The sequence below is a fragment of the Mustela putorius genome, unplaced genomic scaffold, assembly GCF_011764305.1.
Source record: "Mustela putorius furo isolate JIRA1106 unplaced genomic scaffold, ASM1176430v1.1 tig00003863_pilon_pilon_pilon, whole genome shotgun sequence".
Lineage (NCBI taxonomy): Eukaryota > Metazoa > Chordata > Mammalia > Carnivora > Mustelidae > Mustela > Mustela putorius.
The window spans coordinates 23674012-23693025 of NW_025422015.1; the positions used below are offsets into that span (position 1 = coordinate 23674012).

The 19014-nt window shown below is 39.4% G+C and overlaps 1 protein-coding gene across 1 annotated transcript in view; it reads left to right on the forward strand.

Moving 5' to 3' along the window:
• Window positions 1-19014, forward strand: part of ARHGAP18 (Rho GTPase activating protein 18) — a 195745-nt gene that overhangs the window by 44927 nt on the left and 131804 nt on the right. The window lies entirely within an intron of this gene.

Sequence of the window (19014 nt, forward strand, 5' to 3'; positions counted from 1 at the left end):
GAGCTACCAAGATAGAGGAGGAGTTCACAGCCTAGTAGGAAATCACTCATGGCCTCCAAGCAGCCTCACTTGGAATAGGCCCACTCCATCACCATTACCGATTCTGTTCCCAAAACCTGACCTTGAACTACTCTAGTTGGTGTGGATGAATCTTCTCCATGCTTGTTGTATCCTTATTCCTGTTTTCAGGAGAACAGGATGGTAGTAGTTGAGAACTCGACCAATGATTGGAGAGCAAGTTCCATTGCTGACTGCTTACCTGTATGACATCTGATAAGTTGCCTGAATTTTATGTTCCTATTCTTGAAACGAGGACTATCCTCCATCTCTTAGAGGCTGTATAGCCTTGTCTTTATAAACTATGGAATAAAGTGCCTGGGTTTGAACACTATTGTGTTACTGAAGAGATCTCTGTGATTTTAGGCCAGTTGTCCCCTTGCATCAGTAAAAGAGAGGTCAAAGATAGCAGTTATCACATGCCATTATATGAAGATTAAGTTGGCTAACATTTGTGAAGTTAGAGCTCTGCCTAGAACCAGCACTCAAAACACTAGCCATTGTTGTTTTTAAAGATAGTGCCTAGTGCTTCTCAGAGAGGAATGAGATGGTAGATGAAAAAGGGGCTCGAGAAAGCGGCTTGGAGTACACAAGTTCTCTTTATATTGGTGTTTGGCCAACTGGATCATGAGCTCCCTGAGGCTGGGAGGTAGGCTGTATGTGTGTCCCACTGGCACCCAGCACAGGTGGTACCAAGGAGATGGATGTGTTGATGACTGTTTCCTAAATGGATGAATGAAAAATACCCAACCCTCCTTTAAAAAAAAAATTTTTTTTTTGGCTGAAGGATTGAATATTTGAAATTATAATTCCCAATTGATTATTTTTGGGGGCACCCAGCTGGCTCAGTTGGTAGAGTATGTGACTCTTGATCTCTGGATTATGAGTTCAAGTTCTACACTGGGGATAGAGATTACTTAAAAATAAAATCTTTTCGGGGCATCTGGGTGGCTCAGTGGGTTAAAGCCTCTGCCTTCGGCTCAGGTCATGATCCCAGGGTGCTGGGATTGAGCCCCACATCAGGTTCTCTGCTCAGCAGGGAGCCTGCTTCCTCCTCCCTCTCTCTCTGCCTGCCTCTCTGCCTACTTGCAATCTCTACCTGTCAAATAAAATAAATAAAATCTTTTAAAAAAATAAAATAAAATCTTTTCTAGAAAAGTAGAAATAGAATCCACTATTTTTTCTGCTCCCCTGAAGTTGCTTTTATTGATGGCTCTCACAGTACAAGTCATTCTCCCTTACTTAGACTAATCATTGTTGGGTCTCCCTGCCAAGTTTACAAAATGTTTATCTGGGTTGTCTCTTCTCAAACTGTGAAACAGCACAAAGGTTTTGTGACTCTAGGCAGTGAGTTGTAGCTCTGTTTCTAAGCATCAACTCATCAGAATTTTCTTTGTATATAGTATGGGATTCCTTGGAGGCAGCCGTAGAGGAGAATCACAGCATAATGGAAAGATCGTGGGTTGATGAAGAAAAGCTGATGTCTGAGCGAGACCTGGCTTTGAATTCATTACCACTCTTCGGTTGTGCAGTCCAGAGTCTGCTGTTTTCTCTGAAAGAGTGGCATTGATACTTAGACCAGCCACATGGTTGGGGGCTGTTTAAATGTAATAATAGATCTCTAGCGTCTCATGCACCATGAACACTAAATACTAGTTTCCCTTTAGAAAATAACCTGATGTCACCCAGACTTGATTGGCAGTTGATAGAGAGTTCATTTGTTATATTACACTTGTCCTCAGTTACCAAGCTGGTTTTGTTGTAGAGGGAGGATTTTTGTCTTTTAGCCAGCAGGTGGCAACCAAATTAAAGCTAAAAGTTCACCTCTTTATGATAACTGGTAAAAATATTGCCTTTTCATATTAATGCATGATGGAAATGACAGGTAGATGAGAAACATTTCCCTCTGAAGCGGAGTCACCCCTGGCTAAGGCATTTTTAACACAGAGCCCCACATACAGATTAGTTCCCTTACGGCTGCTTCTGATTCTAATACCAATGCATCCCAGCCGTACATCTTTTTAGAAGTTTGTCAGGGGAATCATCAAGATTTATGCAACATTGTGTTTAAAATAATGAATCCATTCACTTGATTTGGCAGTTTAAAAATCAGAGTAAAAAGTGAAGCCATCAGTTGATAAAATAGAGCGCTTATAAAAATAACTATCTCATTTTCTTTTCAGTCTGGTTGTATAGGATTTTGTTTGGTTTGCCCTCTATGAATTTGTGTAAAATTTTTAAACAGGTACATGTTTTAACTAAAAAGACTTTCAAAGGCATAAGCAAGACAGAAACTTTGTAAACCTGCCTTCAAGTCTTAGTTGTTTTTTTTTTTAAATCCATAAAGTGGAGATGATACCATACACTGTTATAAAAAATAAAGTAGGTGAGGGGTGCCTGGGGGGCTCAGTGGGTTAAAGCCTCTGCCTTCAGCTCGGGTCGTGATCTCAGGGTCCTGGGATCGAGCCCCACATCAGGCCCTCTGCTCAGTGGGGAGCCTGCTTCCCCCTCTGTCTGCCTCTCTGCCTACTTGTGATCTCTGCCTCTCAAATAAATAAATAAAATCTTAAAAAAAAAAAAAGTAGGTGAGTTGTGAAGAGCACTTAGTGTGGTGCCTCGTACGCAGTAAGCAGACATAATAAATGGTGCTATATAGAGGATTTATATTATCACAGAAGCACTAGAGGTGGGAGGGTTCTGGGGGCCTACGTTCTCTAAGATCCCCTGAAGCCACTGTTCTTTTAAACACAGATACCCCCGGATTAATCCATCGTTCTGGCTGGAGGTGGATGGTAGAGAGCAGGGCTGCCCAGGATTGGCTACCCCTTTTCTAGAAGCTGGGGGCAATGTAGCGGGAATGGCAGGTGCTGTGATAGCTGCCTTTACGAGAGACGTCAGGATCAAGTCACAGCCACATGATACATGCTGCTGCTAGGCTTTGAGAAAAGTTAACTTTAAATAGTAAATAGGAAGATGAACCCCTGTTACTAGTTTTTTGTGTGTGTTTTTTTCTTTCGTTTTGTTTTGTTTTTCCCAAAGCACGTCCCTGCTGTGCCACCTTTCTCTCAACAGCAAGGCCAGCTAGCCATTGTACTTGTTATATGCATCCTGTTCAGCATCCTGGGATTGTCAGGAATGGCTAATAGCACCATCACCACCCACGTTCTAGAAAAAAGAGTTAGCGGCAGTAGCTTTGCTAAAGCTGCTACCTTGCAGCTCCCTTTAATGATCCGCGTTTTCCTCCAAAGGCCTTTGGAGGAGTAGAAGGCCACAGGAGCAAACCTTTACGGCTGCTTGTCACTCTTGCCATCCAGTAGCTCTAGAGGTCGGGGATTTGGGGGACACTGTCTTGAATCAGTTGATAAGGCATCATCGTTTCGACGTAACCTGCCAGTGTGGGAGTGCGGTCCGTCACACGGTCAGGGGAAGTCCTGCACTGACAAACCACAGCCCTGAGAGGTTGGGGCCGGAAGGAGAACAGAGGTCCCCATATGCCATGTAACCCTTTATTTTCCAAGTCCAAAAACTCAGCGGGACATCACTGGGCGTTTTATGCTGAATACCTGTCATGGGTTCTCCTTCCTCTCTTACCCCAGTACTTTTACCTGGCAAAGATACAACTTTAGTTGTCTCAATTCTAACTAGAAGTGTTCAAACCCAGCCAAAATATAAGTGGTAGTGGTTCAAAGCTAGGAGCAAGGGCTTACATGGATTCGGGACTCTGCCATGCACTTAGGTATGGTCTGCAAAAGGCTTGTCTCCTCCTTTTCTGACACTTTTCTCATGTCAGGGTCCTCCCTTTGTCAGCTCTTTGTTAACCTGATAGGGCTTGGATATACCACATTTCCTGGGACTATTCATACCAAAAATCAGGGGCTCAAGATTATTAAAAGGTAATCCAAAATGGGATGCCTGGGAGGCTCATTCGGTTAAGCATCTGCCTTCGGCTCAAGTCATGATCCTGAGGTCCTAGGATCAAATCTCGTGTAAGGCTCCTTGCCCAGCAAGGAGCCTGCTTCTCCCTCTGTCTGCTATTCTCCCTGCTTGTAAGGTCACTCTCTCTCTCTCTGACAAATAAATAAATAAAATCTTAAAAAAAAAAAAATCTAAAACCCAAAGGGATGTCTCAGGTGTAAGAGGAAGAGAGATCTGTGGTAGCATACAATTAGCTTCTCAGAGATGCTCCACTCTTACCAAATGGTCACTGCTGCTGACCCCTGAAAGCCCGAGGTAAAGGATGCCAATTACAGGACTGGTTCTAGATACGTGAGGAAAGAATGCACGAAAGGTTTCTGGTCCTGGAATCATTTCAAGTAGCTAAGTTAATAATATCTCTAATGTCTAGGATTTATAAAGCAAAGGTCTTCTAAAATTAGATACTTGTAATTTATAATTAGGCTTAATTATGGTTGTTGATTAGTGACGCTAGTGGTGGTTTAATGCTGTGCTGTGGGGAATTACGGACTTTGTTCTCTCCCTGCGTTTTTATCACACATCCCAAAGCTCAGGAAGATAAAGACTGGCTGAGACTATTGACAAATTAGTCAATTCTGGTGTGATAGTGATTCTGCTTTCTTTGGGAAAAGGAAGGTAAAAGGATACAACGAAATGATGATTTTTTTTTCCCCTTTCCCATTTCACAATGCATAGTTGGCATGGCTTCATGGGTGATATAGGGTTGTATTAACAATGACTGATTCAATATAAGACCTTATTTTTACCACAGACTTCCAGCATTTATTTTATCAGCCAAGCAACTGTTGTAGCAGGGATCAAAATCTACAGCATGTGGTTAGAATGCCATTCTCAGCCTTCATACTGATGCCTCCAGCCTGTCTGTGGGGAAGCCGGACTGCTGAAGCTTTTACTCGTGTCCTTGGCTGGGTCAGTGGTTTTAGCTGGGGTGCTTCAGCATATCCAGTTAGTAAATACTAATGAGTGTCTCTGTCCAAATTTTGAGAGTATCATATATATATTTTTTAACATTTTATTTATTTATTTATTTGACAGAGATCATAAGTAGGCAGAGAGGCAGGCAGAGAGAGAGAGCATGAAGCAGGCTCCCTGCTGAGTAGAGAGCCTAATGCGGGGCTCGGTCCCAGGACACTGGGATCATGACCTGAGCCGAAGGCAGAGGCTTTAACCCACTGAACCACCCAGGCACCCCGAGAGTATCATATATTGAGAGTACTTCAAGGACCTATAAGTGTATAGGACGTGTGTGTGTGCGTGTGTGTGTGTGTGTGTAGGGGAGGGAATTGTCAGGAAAATAAATAACTTCAATGTTAAGAGGATGAGTGGCAGACTCGAGGGCCAGACATCCTTTTTGGGAGCATGTTCTAGCTGAAATTACCATATACCGCTGCGCTAGTCCTATTTCAGTAATTCAGCCTCTCTACTGACTGTCCAAAGGAGATCTACATTAATACCTCCTAGTTCTTCCCTGTGAGAAACGAAGGCTTTTACTTTTTAATATGCTAGGCTATGTATATGTCTTACAGTACACACTTAACTAAAATGTCAGGAAAAATCGCCTCCACTCCATCTTAGAGTAGAATAGGGTACAGAGAGGAAAGGAAAGTAAGCAAGTAACCAGGGTTTTGCTACAGAGCTGACTCTAATCCAAGGGGGTTTAGTGATTGGAACTATTATCTGTGTCAGTGTAAGTCACCTTTGGAACAATCCTTTGTTATGAACCAGGATTCATTGTTACGAGGTTCCAAGGACTATAGTATAACTTTACATATAGACAAAGTCAGAGAAATATTAATAAATTCACTTTTCCTGGAAAGGATAAGATTAGCTCACACTTGTGTGATTAAAATATGGATCTATGGTATTTCTTTTGTCAAATGAAAATAAATATGAGAGCTGAATGACATCATAGTCTTCCGAGTATTATAGCTCTAGTACTGTGCTCAGCTGCTAGTAATTTGTGCTCTCAGTTTCCACTAATGATGCAGCAATGCTCAAACCAACAAAATGCAAATCTGCTTGAGATGAGAACTTCTAACAGCACCCAAATATTCCTTTCGCCAGATGCCGTGAGCAACATGACTTAGTAAAAAGACTGTATGATTGATTTGAAGTCAGGAGACCTGGGTTCAGATGTGAACCCCACTAGTTCTCTCTCTCATAAACTGCTTAATCTTTCTGACTCATCTTTCTGTTTTTTTCATTTGTCAAAGAGAAGCAAAGAAGTGAGGCTATCTGAGATCATACAAATGAAATAGAGCAGGGTAGCATATAATTGGCATTTAATAAATGTTTCTTGTTTTTTTTTTTTTCCAGTTGGTGGATCTAAGAATGGGGGCCCATTAGCTTTTCACAAGTTCATTATCTCATTCTTCAGTTTATTACCATCTACAGTTACAGTAGCTCGCCCTAGTAGGTGCGGCCCATAGTATTTGCTGAATGAATAAACTGATGAGTAGCGAAGGAACACATCCTCATAGAACAATAAACAAATGAACTGACAGTATTTATGCCATGAGTGATATTTTGGGGCCAATCTAGTGACCCTCACGTGAATCCAGGAAGTGGAGAATTAAGGGGGAATTTCACACTCTACTCAACAGGTATTTAGGAAATTTCCTCTTTTACTAATGAATATAAAGTTTACAGTACCAATCAATGGGACAGGTAAGTGGCTTTGCTGTTGAAAAATGAATGTTTATTTCCGAAATCTTTCAGGCTACAGTAAGTTCAGTCTTTGGCATAAACCAGAAATCTAAAAGGAAGTGAGCCATGTCCTTGCCAAGTGATCCCAGGGCACCTCAGACAGTTTCTAGGACTTCCCTGGGAGGCTCATGTGCACTCCTAGAGAACCCAGAAGCTCTTCCAGTAGGACTGGCTTGCAAAAATGCTGAAGTAGAAGTCAGCCAAAGGACAGTCCCAGAGTCTTTCCTGGAGCCCATCAAACAAGCCAGGGAATATAATAGGTACAGGTGGGGAAATGTGAAGTCTGAAAGAATCCAGGCCTGGGCAGGTTCCAATGAAACCATGCCCCACTGCTGGGACTTCTGTGTCACTCTGGAAGGCCATGAGCCTTTTTAAAGATGAAGAAAGATAAACAGATGACCACATATATCCAGAGGGGGGTTTTCATACTAAAGATGAGAACTTTGCCTCTGAAGCCAGGTATTTTCAGAGAGATAAGAAGGTAACTGCTTGCAAGTAACTTAGCCTTCGTGCTCCCCATGAAGAAACTGAGGACTTGTTTTGTCCCTGAAAGAGCTGGCGACTCTCTTGCTTTGTGTTCCTCCCCACCTTTGCAATCTTCTACTTCCATACCCTAAGCACTTTCTCGATTGCTATTTTAGGTAACATTGCTATTTTCGGATAACATGTTTAGCAACCCGATTGTTATTTTTTGGTAATATGTCTTTGAGGGTTGAGACAGTGCTAAGCACAACTATGTAGTTAAATAAATATATAAATTCATGACTACATGACTGTATCAGAATCATTTATTAAAAATTTGAAATACCTGATTGATCTTTAAAGAACCGAATTTGTGAACTTTTGGTGAAATTAAAAAAAAATTAGTTCTACTTGATTATTCTATTTCTGTATTTTATTGATTCTAAAATGTGTATTTCATGAACATTTAAATATCTCTGAAATTCGGATGCAACTTAGAGTTAGTGGTGTTTATAATATATGTATATTATCGTTTATCATATCTAAGAACTCTATCCGTTTTTGACTCATTAGTTTGCAAAGCACTGGTTAAAACAAATGCCATATATTATATATATATATATATTTTTTTCACCTTCATAATGCATCTGTTGCTTTATACAAGGATAGGCTAATGGGGGAAAGCATGGCTTTTATATCAGAGGGATTTTATTGTGAATCCTGGTTCTGCCTTTTTTCTCTTTTATTTATTTATTTTTAAACCTGAGCAAAGAGTTTGGCCTGACATTAATCTTCAGGTTGCAGTGTTCTCATTTGTATATGGGAATAAAGTATTCATATTAAGGTTTTGCACTAAAGGCATTCAATGAAGAAATTTAGTTGAATGCCTTTCCTTTTTTCTCTCTACCTTTTCCATCAGCCTATTTGTACCTCGGGACAGCTCTGTCAGGTAAGAATGTGTAATTTCCATTTTACAGGTTTAGAAACAGAGGCTTAGCAGCATGAATGAGTTAAGAGAAAGACCTCCCTGGAGCCTTTGATTTTCCATTATTCCCCTAGCTCTATTAGGCTTCTCACAGGTAACTATTGACGTAGGCGGGAGCTTAGCTACTTTTTTGTTAATAAATTTCTGGAGGCAGCACGTGTAACAATTTTACACAATACCTTAATAACAATGTCGCTCAACTACATCCTTTTTGGAAAGGAATTTACCTCTTGCCCTCATCCTGTAAACAAGGATGGGTTTCTATTTAAAGAAGAGGAAAAGGAAGAGGGAAAAGGATATTATATCACCTGGCCTAACATTTTTGGGAGCAGATGTTTTCCTTGTCTCATTGTTCACAGAAAATTGGTTCAAGATGGTATAAACCAAATGTTGAAAAATACTGTGATCCATAAATCAATTCATATTTTTCTTTTGTTTGGCTAGAATGAAATGATGCATTGAAATTAAAGATCAATTCTAAAACCTTAGGGCTTGGTACAAAGCCAAAAGCAAGTTATCATCTCTGTCCTATGATAGACCAACCAGAGAGTGGATATTAGACCTCCAGGCCTAATCCAGGCTGGAATCACAGAGGAGCTGTGGAAATTGCTTTTATGCTTTCTCAGTTTTGTCTGAGAATTTTCAATTACAGGGTTTTCTTTTCTTCACCTCAGCATTTCTCTTTCCTATTTGGCAATCACATTTTTAATTAGGTTGCAAATGGATCAAATAACAAGGAAATAGTCTTATTTCAGGAATAAAATATCTTAAAAGTTAAATGAAGAGGAGATGAGTGGGTGCCTGTTGTTTGAAATTGCAGTTGGGTTTCTGAATGAGCCTGGTCTGCTTCCAGACTGTTCCAGGGCTGGCTGGCCGGCCGGTGTGGGCACTGCACTGATGGATTTTAAAAGCTTGGAGACCCTGTATGGAAAATGGGGGACTGAAAGAGAGAAGCAAATTTAAAGAGTTGAGCCAGTGGCATCTGGAACTTGACATGTGCTCAATAAATTCACCTTTCTCATCTTTCTTCTTACTTTTTTTTTCAGTCCTTTATCCTGATTAAAAATATTTATTGTCTGAAACAGTTCTCAAGCTTAAGTATTCTAAGTGGACGCCCAGGGCCACTGTGAAATGAGTAAAGGCTACGCTCCATAAGGAGGCAGACACAGGAAGAAACTCTGGGGACTACTGGTTCTCTTGGGGAGGGCTGGCTAGGGAATCCCAAACTTTAAGTATGGAAACAAAGTTTCCATCATTTTTTTTCTTGACCTACCTGCTATCTCCAGGTGCTTCATGGCCAAATGTTTCTTTTGGCTTTCCTATTGTGGGAACACATGAGAGCCTGTCTTTGAGTTTTGTTTTGTTTTGTATTTGTTTTAGATTTCTTTCTTCTTCTTTTTTTTTTTTTTTTTAAAGATTTTATTTAATTATTTGACAGAGAGAGATCACAAGCAGGCAGAGAGGCAGGCAGAGAGAGATGAAGGGAAGCAGGCCCCCTGCTGAGCAGAGAGCCCCATGCGGGACTTGATCCCAGGACCCCAGGATCATGACCTGAGCTGAAGGCAGTGGCTTAACCCACTGAGTCACACAGGCGCCCCTAGATTTCTTTCTTCTTTATTTCTTTTTCTTTTTTTTTTTTTTTTAAGATAGAAAGCGGGCACTCAGGAGCAGAAGTGTGGGGAGGGAGAGGAACAAGCCAATTCCAGGCTGAGTGCAGGGCTATCCCATGACCCTGAGATCATGACCTGTGCCAAATCAAGAGCCAGAGGTTCAATCCCCAAGCCACCCAGGTCCTCCTAGTTATTTTTAACCATTTGTTAGATCTCTTAATTCACCAGGGTTAGCGATGGTGGGTAACTTTGGACTCCTCCCTTCTCTGCTCCTGCCTGCACACATCTACCAGGTTCTTGAAGATTGTATTGTCCCTTCTGTGTGCGTTGCCACTGCTGCGTTCCAGTATGGACTGTGAATGTAGATGAAGAACACACAGGGCTGCCTCCGCTGTAATTCTATAGGAATATTACAGCACCTCCTCATTGATAGGGTCTGAGCACAGATCTCTGTTCATCTTTTTCCTGCCTTCCATTCTATTTACAGCCACTGGAGTGTTCTTTCTCCTGGTAGAGCCGATTATGTTACTATCTCGCTCAGTAGTCTGATTATCCCTTGCTGTTTGTGGAATAGAGACTACATACTTGCAAGGCGCTAGAAGTCTTTAAACATCTGGCACGGATTTATATTTTTGTAGGTTCCTTCCTCCTCTCCTGTCTCCCCTTCCCTGATTTGCATTCCTCCTAGCTCTGGGGCTGTGAACATGCCTTGACTTGGGGAAGCAGTCAGCGGGATTCTGAGATTCTCTGCTTTTGTTCTCCCTTCCCCGGTGGAAAGTCCTGCCCAACCCTGCCTGATTACAGACCTAACGGGTGGCTATTACTCGATGGCTACTTACTAGCAAGTTCTCTAGTTGTAAAATAATAAATGTTTAATAGTGAAAGCTTGGGGGGAAGAAAATCACACATACATATTACTTGGGTCATGCCTCTTCCTTAAAATCTTCATAGATCTCGGAATTGTATACCTCCTTTTAGTTGTTCTAGCCGTTCTCTTGGCATTCGTGTGTGTGTGTGTGTGTATTTACTTTTGAAGTTATTATGTAATGCTTTCTATTACAAATATGTATGTATTTGTCCATCCTAACTAAGGATACCCTCCTGGAGCTGGGTTGTGTCTGACTCACCTGAACCTCCCTCAGGTTATCTGTTTGAAGTGAGCCAGTGGCCATACAGTATGACCCCACATGTGACTTCAGTGGTGAAACCACAGGCTTTTGGAAAATTTTGCTCTTTGAGAGGCAACCTACTAGTATCCCTCCAAGGGCCCAGCAGGCCATATATGTGCTCTTGGGACATTCAAGGAATCTCAAGGGCTCCTTTTGTGCCTGCAGATCACATCAAGGTGCTAGAAAGTTTGCTCTGGATTGAAAATCTTTGCAAGTATTTTTGTTATGTTTGATGGCAACACTATCCAGCTTCTCTCTATATCTCTCCAATATGTGAATGCTCAGAGTGCAGGCAATACTGAGAGCATAGTCTCTCTTGAAAGAAAGCAATTCCTAGAGGGCTCTGCCCTTGTCCCTTTGTTTTCTCTAAGCAACTTAGTCATTGCTTCACCATTTGATGATCTTTGCAGGAAAGACAAGCATTCGTTTTTGCAGGGGAGGACACACAGTAAGGGATATGCTGATATAGGTCTCATTTTCATGACCAAAAATGGGGACCTACTGCTTTGATTCAAATCCTTGATCATTTATAGTGGTATAAGTATCCAGAACATCAGAGTGAGATTTAAACTAAAAAACTCAGCAAGTTATATTCACCGTCGGAAACATTTTGAAAAACTAATTTCGTTTAAGAGGAAGAGGCAATGTGATAGACCGTGTGTGTGCGGAAACGCTGAAAAAATAATCTAACATTGTCACACAGAGGCACTTCTCTTCCTGCTTTTCTTCTGTCTCATGCCAATTTGTGATAAAAGCTGTTCCTTGCAAATATTTCTACTCTACACTGTTTGTGGTTATTTTGTTGTGAAAGAATGATGCCTGAAAGAACTTTTATGGTTTTTGTTGTTACTTAACCTTACTTGTAGGAATTTGACATCTGATATTAAACATATAATTTTATTATCAGGAAAGGAAAATAGGTATCTTACGTATTTTTAAAGAAATGTTAAAAAATGAAGCATAGTGGGAAGATAGGTTGATGGAAAAGAATGTATTTCCTGCCCTAAGTAGTGAAATTCAAATTTTTTCACTAAAATTGAATAGTAGAGAACATTATGGGGGTTTTTGGGGGGGATGGGTGAGGTAGGCATTTTGGAGACATTATTTAGAAACGATTCAAAAGAGCTAGACATCAGTTCTTACAATAGACACTTTGAGCCAGGGACTATGTATTGAGGCAGTCTCTGAACTTGAGCCATTTGGACTGCAAGGAAGTATCCTGGTGCCAGGATTTGTTGTCTTCCTCAAATCTTTGAGTCTTGGCTCTGTTACCATCTGCCTGACCAGCTTTTGTGTAACCTTCCTTTCCTTAGAGCAGCTGCTTCTATAAAAGAAGTCATTTGGATGAGAAATAGATAACCTCTAGACAACATCAACCCTATAATTTTAGGTTTTAAAATTTCAGGAGACCACACTTCTTATGAGTATAGCTATGTTCTTTGAGGTTTTGTAACAAACTAGCTAGCCAAATTATTAAATAGAATGAATACAAACAAACTCCAGGAAAATTCTCAGAAACTATTTCAGGAACACAAAGAGTTCAGACCCAAGATCTAATGTAAGGAGAACTTTCTCAGAGTGAGGTATGGGGCATTGGGGTGAAAATGGTTCTCCATTTTTTGTGGAGGCATATTGAGAATGTGTTGAAATCTATGGACTCTAACTCAAAAAAAAAATCAGTACAAACAATTATACTAAAAATTTGCATATAATTTACTTCTTTCACTAGAAATTTATTCTTTCACACAGAAATTTCCAATGAAATAAGTAAATTGTAACCAAGGAAGCACATATATAATACCCAATGAAGTAAGTATGTTATACAAAAATTTGCAGAGACTGAATATTTTCATGATACTAGATTGCCATTTATTGTAAAACAAGTCAAGGTAGTAGAGTTTTGGGAAATAAAAGTGTTGCCACCATATGAAATAGCCTGGTTGATATCAAAACTGTTAAAATCTGTGTCTTAGAATTGAGAGAATATGGTATAATTTTTTTAAAACCAGGAACCGTGACTCACTCATTTGAAAAACAAAAAAAATATTAATGATTATTTCCAAGGAATAAAACGGTCAAATGGAAAACAAAGTAAATTCTTCCCAACATAATTTTAATGAAAGGCTGTTTTTCCACAAAGTAATATGTGCATTTTCTTTTATAATTTATATATATATATAAAATTAATATATATTTGTGTATTTTATAAATGTATATACCTATACATTTATATATATAATTTATTTTATGTAATTTATTTCATTTTGAAATTCCTGAAAATGCTGATTCCCAGAGGTACGTAGATGTGGTAGTAGCAGAGAAAGTTAGAATTCATATAACTTGCTAGACACCAGCCTATGTTAAGGCAGGCCTATCTAGAATCTTCTAAGGCCCTGAGTTGAAGTCATGTTAGGAAGTCAAAGACTGTTTGTTACTGTCCCATTCATCCAAGTAGAGGCAAACTTGAAAAAGGGTTCTCCTGAGATTTTTGCATGTGGCAAAATTGAGTAGTAGATCCTTTCTACACCAGCATTCATTTATGGCATTCAAAAATTTCTCTAGTATTTCAATTTCTGATCTCTGCTAGCATGATAGCTGTTTGTCTAAAACAACTCTGCTTATCTACATCTTTAAAAATGAAAAGATTTACTCATTCAACTGGCCAGCTAGAATTATTGTTAAATGAGCCTAACTCCCTGATTAAATACCTCTTTAAAATTATTTTGAGGGTTATTCTTTTCTCTTAAAAACTAAAACTTCTCCAGGAAATAGAATTAGACATATGTCAACATCCTCTGGAAAACTAGGGAAGCTCTGTGTAATCAAAAGCATACTGATGTTTTTCTACTGTTTCTTTACACCCCTTTCTGAAAAGACAGTGCTTAAGGTCCAAACTCTTATCACTATGAGAACCTGCCTGTTTCTACAGGCCTTGCTTTTGCCCTCAGGGGCTCACTTGCAGACAACATGTAAATCTAATTTCTATCTTGACATTTGAATCTAATTTCTTCACCAGAGAAGCAAAACCCAGGGGTGTTGCTCAACATTTCAGGTGCTCCATCTGCAAGTAAAGTACCAGGGTTTGGGATTTTTTTCCCCCACCCAGGAAAATTATGCTTCATCATTCTTGAAGTCCTTTCTAGCCTTAGCAATTTCTCCAATGGCTCACAAAATGGAAATTCTTCTTTGATGACCTATATCTGTGCAGTTTTATCAAGTATTTTGGTCAAGAAAAATAGAGTAGTTTCTGGAGTAGTTATACTAACATATTAGAAGATCCGCTTTCATTATGGAGTGGATAACCGCCATTTCTTTTTCCCAGTAGAACTACAGCTTCTACTTCCTCATTTTTCTCCAAGCCACAAATCACCTGAGTTCCTCAGATATTCCACTTCATCAGGTCTTCCCCAGTCACACTGGCTTCTTTTACTTTATCTACTTCAAGGCTTTTGTATTAAGGCAAGCCTGGGTATTGATACAGTTCCAGATGTTTCAAATTGATTCTTTATTCACAATCAAAATACTACCTATCCAGAACATACTTCCCTCCAGAGAATATACTCCAGTCTTCCTGACTTCATACTTCCTGTTGGAAGTATATGCAGTGTGGGTCTTACTGTATTCAGCAATGAAGAGAAAAACGAAAGGAAAAGTTAGGTTCATTACATCTTCTTTTCTTGGCTAATTTCCAGATTAGGCAAGTTTTGATAATAGGTGTTTTTTTAAATTTTTTATTTATTTTTATTTTTTTATTTTTTATTTTTTAAAGATTTTATTTATTTATTTGACAGATGGAGATCACAAGTAGGCAGAGAAGCAGGTAGAGAGAGAGGAGGAAGCAGGCTCCCCACTGAGTAGAGAGCCCGATGTGGGGCTCTATGCAGGGCTCCATCCCAGGACTCTGACATCATGACATGAGCCGAAGGCAGAGGCTTTAACACACTGAGCCACCCAGGCACCCTCAGAATTGACTTTCTTGTAAGCTCACAAGAACTATTCATACAAAACATCAGGCAGGGGAGATTGGAACACTCTCTTAATTGGTCTGTGCTAGCGTGTAAATCTGATTTTTATCACTTACATAAAACTTTAACTTCACAGTTGATTAATTTATCCAAGTTCTTATTATATTATTATAAATTGAGTTTTACTTGGCCAATTGAAAGATCAGTTTTTACATGGCCTTGTGTCTGTTTATAGGCTTTCAATAATCTGACAGTGTTTGGGGTACACATTCTCCTTAGTTAATTCCATTTAAAGCAATAGAAATGACAGAAAATTTTGATCAATTTTTTTATTGATAAATATGTTGATTCTTTTTAAAAATCTTTTAAAAAACATTTTATTTATTTATTTGACAAACAGAGCACAAGCAGGCAGAGTGGCAGGCAGAGGGAGAGAAAGAAGTAGACTCCCCGCTAAGAAAGGAGACCGATGCAGGACTCGATTCCAGGACCCTGGGATCATGACCCTAGCTGAAGGCAGCCGATTAACTGACTGAGCAACCCAGGTGTCCCAAATATGTTGATTGTATTTCAGTTTTAATTCCATACTACTAAAAAGGCCCCTAAATCAAAATATGAAAACGAGTTAGTAAACTTTTTCATATTACAATCACTGAATATAATAACTTTTCTTTCCATTATTTTTTTAACATAACTGTCAAATTGTCAGAGGCTACGGTACTATCTCTACCCTATTTTTAACAACCTATTTGGTTTGAAAAGTCACAGCTTCCTTCTTCCTCCTTATGCCATCTAGTATGTCCCATTTAAAGAGAATGAATGAAATGAATGTTTAAACTGTCTTGATGTTATTAATTACTTGGTAAGATGTTTCATAACAGGAAAGTGTTTGGCATGCAATCAATAGCCTGGAATATTAACATCTTCAAGGACATTAGGTTCTCAATGTTTGTTTAAAGTGATTGTGGAAGGGAGGAAAATAGTCTTTTTTTTTTTTCCATAAAATCTGCTTCTAGCAGGAAGGGTGATGGGGTATACGGGAGGACTCTGGTTAAAACTTGGAAGGGCTTAAGGTATGAAATAAGAAAAGCATTTTCAAGGGGACATATTGGTAGTGAGTTTTGCTTCTGTGATGGTCGTAAGAAAATCTGAAAATCATTTTATATCTACTTTAGCCTGTATTTGAGGCCATGTGCACTAGGGCATGGTATGCGTGTGTGTGCGCGCGCGCACACGCACAACTCTACCACTGTCTGCCTGTGACAAGCAATATCCTTAGACTAGTAATGACAGGGCTTAGTGGGATGAAAAAAAGAGCCAAGAGGATTTACATGTACATGGCAATTAAATTAATAGGATTCAGTCTTATGCACGAAACTATGTAAATCAACTTGTGTCACATTTTCTGCCTCATAAAAATTTAAAAAACCATGGGTATTAGTAACCCAAGTATTATTCTGAATTTATGAAATAGTTATATGTTAATGTGCATATTGTGATTTATTTGCAATTAAACCAGTGAAGAGAATGTTATTAGACAAAGACAGAACTTAATCATCATTTTGGTTAAAACTGGGCAAAGATTCTATCATGAATTTTTCTTGAGAAATGGTAATGCTCATGGCTACCAGTGAGTATGTGTGACTGACAGCTTGATGATATAACAAAGGAAGAAAGAAAAACAGAAAAAATGAAGGAAGAAGATAAAAAGGAGGTCCAGGGAATTAAGGGCAAGGAAGGAGTGGGGTGGCAAGAAAAACAGACAAGAAAAGTATTTCTAAAGATAGAATGTATGGCCTACTACCAGTAATTGTAGAAGGTGATGATTTATCCATTTTAGTATTTGAGGAAAGACAGATTAAAAAAAGAATGGTGACTGTGGGGGTATTAATCATTATTATATATTATATTTCATGTTATATTTTACATACATAAGGACATTAAAAAAACAAAACTCATATGTTCTAATTGACTTACCTTTCACCTCTCTTCCTGCAGTTTTCTTTTTCCTTTAACTCTTCAATATTTCATCATAGGTTTACTCTGTTTAGTATTCCCAATCAACTGTTTAATATTACCATTTTTTCTACTAGGTTCCACACTCAGTGTGGAGACCAACATAGGGCTTGAACTCATGACCCGGAGATCAAGACCTGAGCTGAGATCAAGAGTTGGATGCTTAACTGATTGAGGCACACAGGTGCCTCAGTATTACCAATTTTGACTAAAATGTTTAGTAATCTTTCTTTTTAAAAAAAAATTTTGAGAGCGTGAGAGCAAGTGAGCTTCGGTGGAGGGGCAGAGAAAGAGGGTGAGGGAGAGAGAGGATTCAAAGTGGACTTCCCACTAAGTCGGAGCCCTGTGGTTCAGTCCCACAACCCTGAGACCATGATCTGAGCTTAAACCAAGAGTCAGATGCTCAACCAACTAAGCCACCAAGAGTCCCAGTAATCTTCTTAAAGACACAAGAAATTCAGTTTTTTATTCAGTCAACATTCATTAAAGACCTACTATGGGGCACCTGGGTGGCCCAGTGGGTTAAGCCGCTGCCTTCAGCTCAGGTCATGGTCTCAGGGTCCCAGTATCGAGCTCCGCATCAGGCTCTCTGTCCAGCAGGAAGTCTGCTTCCCCTTCTCTCTCTGCCTACTTGTGATCTCTCTCACTGTCAAATAAATGAATAAAATCTTTAAAAAAAAAAAAGGCCTACTATGTGGAAGGATTCTGTTAGGTGTGGAAGGAAGAGAAAAAAAATGACAGTGGGAACAGAGGGAATGGTGTCAGACAGATGAGATGGGAAGGATGTATGTGGATAAGGTAGCAGGAATGTTTAGTGGTCTGCTCAAAAAGTTTGGAACTGGTTCTGTTAGCCAAGGGAAGCCAGTGAAAGCTCTTAAGCAAGGAGAGACACCATCAGGGCTGTGCTTGTATGTGATAATACAGTTGAGCCTTGAACAACTAGGGGTGGGTGGCCGTTAGGGATGCTGATCCCACACCCTCTTCCTTGCAATCAGAGACTCCCATATAACTTTGACTCCTCTAAAACGTAACTACTACCAGCTTCCCGTTGACTTGAATCATTACCAATAACATAGTTGATTAACACATACTTTATGTTCTATGCATTATATACCATATTTTTACAATAAAGTAAGCCAGGGAAAATAAAATTAAGAGAATTATGAGGAAAGGGCACCTGCATGGGTCAGTCAGTTAAGCATCCAACTCTTGGTTTCAGCTCAGGTTATGATCTCAGGGTCATGAAATCAAGGCCCATGCTGGGCTCTGCTCTGGGTGTGGAGCCTGCTTAAGAGTGTTCGTTTCCTTCTCCTTCTGCCCTCCACCCACTCTTGCTCACTCTCACTTACTTGCTCTCTTTAAAAAAAAAAAAAAAAAAAAAAAATCATAGGGAAGAGCCAACTCTATTGAATAAAAAAGACTAAAAAAGTCATAAGAAAGAGAAAATACATTTACTGTATTTATAGAAAAGATTTCACTTATAGGTAGATCTTTGCAGTTCAAATCTATATCATTCAAGGGTCAACTGTAATGTGCAAAATAATTTAGAAGAGAAGGCAAAGAAGTTGCTAAAAGGGCTGTTGTAATATTAGAACTAAGACCTAACTATAAGGGCCCAGAAGGGACTCAGACAATGAAGACAGAACGAAGACCGCAGGTAGAGCCTTCGGAGGTGGAAATGCAAAGGTTGTGGAGGGGGAGGGATGCAGATATACTTTGTGTCCCCCCTCCCCTTGCTTTTTAAGAAGACTTCTGTAAGTAAGAGTTCACTGTAGACAGGGAAGTGAGGGTTTAAAATTTTTTAAAAATACTTTAAGACTGTATAAGTAAGAATAAAGTACTTATTTCTCACGATGACTTTAAATAATGAAAAAAGTGTAAACAACATTTATGGAATGATGATGTTGAGAACTTGCTTATGAGGAAATCTTAGATACACCGACTAATAGATCACCAAGATCAGCAACAATCCAGTTCAGGCTCCTGGGTATGGAGAAGAGAGTAGCCATATTTTTGAGGGGGAGAAAGAACAGGAACATCCCTTGTATGTTTCATAACTTTTGAGCTTG